Source organism: Orycteropus afer, unplaced genomic scaffold (assembly GCF_000298275.1).
Source record: "Orycteropus afer afer isolate SDZICR_OR568_19922 unplaced genomic scaffold, OryAfe1.0 scaffold00215, whole genome shotgun sequence".
Lineage (NCBI taxonomy): Eukaryota > Metazoa > Chordata > Mammalia > Tubulidentata > Orycteropodidae > Orycteropus > Orycteropus afer.
The window spans coordinates 1,564,140-1,567,079 of record NW_006921802.1 but is presented as its reverse complement, the minus strand read 5'-3'; the positions used below and the strand labels follow the sequence as shown (position 1 = coordinate 1,567,079).

Here is a 2,940-nt window from a genome sequence, read left to right as displayed (position 1 = left end):
CATGGTGAGATTGGTAATTAACTCCATGGCGCAATGTATTGGAGCAGCTAAATAGATGCTTTGGGTATGTGGTCTGCTTCCCATATATAAGAAACAGCTTTGGGAATGGTCTCTAGCTTATGGCACACTTGGACCCTGCATGTAGCTGTGTGGTCATTCAGCAACCTGCCATGCTCTGCCAAGCTTGTGACTTTCAATGGACTTGAAACAATGGCCGGAAACGTGGTTTGGTAATATCAGGACTGTGCCATTTTATTTGTTAACCTTGGTCTTGTTAGCCTCAGCAGCCAGGAGCTGCCTGAGTGAAGAGATGCCTCTAGTTTCAGTGGGCTGGGACCAAGAGGCCGAGCTGAATGAAGCCCAAGGTCGAGGGGTTTCCACCCAGCCCCTAGAGCCTGGTGCTTTGAACTCGGGCTTCTAGCCTCCTGAACTGTAAGAGAATAAACTCTTACTTGTTCAAGCCATCCAATTTGTGGTATATTCTTGTCTAGATAACCAAAACATGTAGTATGTTTTAAAATGTGTTGTGGCTTGCTTTTAGCCTAAATATAGAATATAGTCTATTCTGGAGAATGTTTCATGTGTTGCTGCAAAAGAATGTTTATTGAGTTTTGTTAGGTAGAGTGTTCTGTAAATGTCTATAAGGTCAAGTAGGTTGATTGTTTTGTTAGATCTTCTGTATCTTTCTTCAGTTTCTTTCTAATTGTTCTGTCCTTCATTGAGGGTGCTGTATTACATCTCCTACTATGATTGTGGAGTTGTCTTTTTCTCTTTTCAATTCTGTTAAAGTTTGATTTATATATTTTAGAGTTCTTTCATTGTTTGTGCAGATATTTATTAAATTTATGTTTTTTTTTTGGTTTGGTTGACCCTTTCATTATCATATAATGTCCTTTCTTTTCCTCTTATGCTGGTTTTTGCTTAAAATCCACTTTATCAGAAATTAATATTGATGTTGTTTCAGTGTTTACTGAATCGTTATATCTTCTTTTTATTTTAGTGATGTTTATTAATTTTCTTTGAGTTTACCCTGTAACATATTATTATCTTTCCAAGTTTAAGAGTCCCTTCTATCTTGATAACTTGATATTGTCTTGACTTCCTGTCCATTTGGAAGTTCTATAACTACATAATTTATTTCCTCTTTTTGATTTGTAGCTGTCATCATTTACAAATTGACATCTCTGGTTCCCTATTTTCAGATTGTTATTGTTGTTTTTAGTTGCCATTGAGTCTGTTCCTATGTACAACAGAATGAAATGCCTGGTCTTGCACCATCCTCACAATCGTTGCTATGCTTGAGCCCATAGTTGCAGCCACTGTGTCAATCAATTTTGTTGAGGATCTTCCCCCTTTTTCACTGACCCTCTACTTTACCAAACACAATATCCTTCTCCAGGGACTCATTCCTTCTGATAACACGACCAAACTATGAGAGATGAAATCTGGTCATTCTCATTTCTAAGGAGTATTACAGCTTTTCTTCCTCTAAGATAGATTTGTTTGTTCTGGCAATTCATGGTATTTTCAATATATCCCACCAAGATCACAATTCAAATGCATCCATTCTTCTGAGGTCTTCCTTATTCACCGTCCAGCTTTCACATATATATGAGGCTATGGAAAATATGATGGCTTGGGTCAAGCACACCTTAGTCTTGAAAGTGACATCTTTGCTCTTCAACACTTTAAAGAGGTCTTTTGCAACAGACTTGCCCAATGCAATAACTCATTTGATTTCTTCACTGCTGCTTCCATGTGTGTTGATTGTGGATCCATGTAAAATGATATTCCTGACAACTTCAGTCTTTTCCCCATATGATGATGCTGTTCATTAGTACAGTTGTGGGGATGTTTGTTTTCTTTACATTGAAGTGCAATCTACACTGAAGGCTGCCATCTTTGATTTTCATCAGTAAGTGCTTCAAGTCACCTTCACTTTCAGGAAATAAGGTTGTTAATGAGTCTTCCTCCAATCTTCATCCCACATTCTTCTTCATGTAGTCCTGCTTCTTGGATTATTTGCTCAGCATACAGATAAAATAAGTATGGTAAAAGGATATAATCCTGATGCTTGATTTTAGACCATGCAGTATCCCCTTGTTCTGTTGGAATGACTACTTCTTGATCTATGTGCAGTTTCTTCATGAGCACAATTATGTGTTTTGGAATTACCATTCTTTGCAATGTTATCCATAGTTTGTTATAATCCTCATGATTGAATGTCTTTGCATAGTCAATAAACCACAAGCAAACATCTTTCTAGTACTGTCTGCTTTCAGCCAACATCCATCTAACATCAGCAATGATATCCTTCATACCATGTCATTTTCTGAATCTGGCTTGAATTTCTGGCAGTGCCCTGTCAATACACCTGTTTTTTAAATTATTTTCAGCAAAATTTAGCCTTGTATATTTATTTTATTTTTGCTTAGTTTATATCTGGACTGGTTTCAAGATGATGTTACCATGTGTCTTAGTCTTACATTGCTCTCTGCTGTTGTTGACATTTCTTGTAAACTTATATGGTTTTTTATTTTTTTATTTTTTTATTTTTTTTAGTAAATTCTCTTAATATCTGTGGGCATGGTAAATGGGGAGTGAAACTAAATGTACATGTAATGTAGAATGTAAAACAAATTCTCAAATTAAAAATAAATAAATAAGAAAAATGAAAAAAAAAATCTTAATATTTGTTGATTTGGAACTGTCCTAAATTTGTCATTATTTTTGAGGGAAAATATATAATTCTTGGTTGGCAATTTTTGTCTTTCAAGGTTTTATATGTGTCATTCCATTGCCTTCTTGCCTGCCTTGTTTCTTCTTAAAAAACAGAACTTAGTTACTTAATTGTTCTCCTTTGTAGGTAACTTTTTCTTTTTCCCCAAGCTTCTTTATTTGTCTTTGGTTTTGCAAACTTTAATTTTGATATGTCTTGGT

General features: G+C 35.4%; 1 protein-coding gene across 1 annotated transcript in view; it reads right to left on the bottom strand.

The window, feature by feature from the left end:
- LOC103203390 (60 kDa heat shock protein, mitochondrial-like) overlaps nt 1-2,940 on the bottom strand; it is a 12,493-nt gene that overhangs the window by 2,270 nt on the left and 7,283 nt on the right.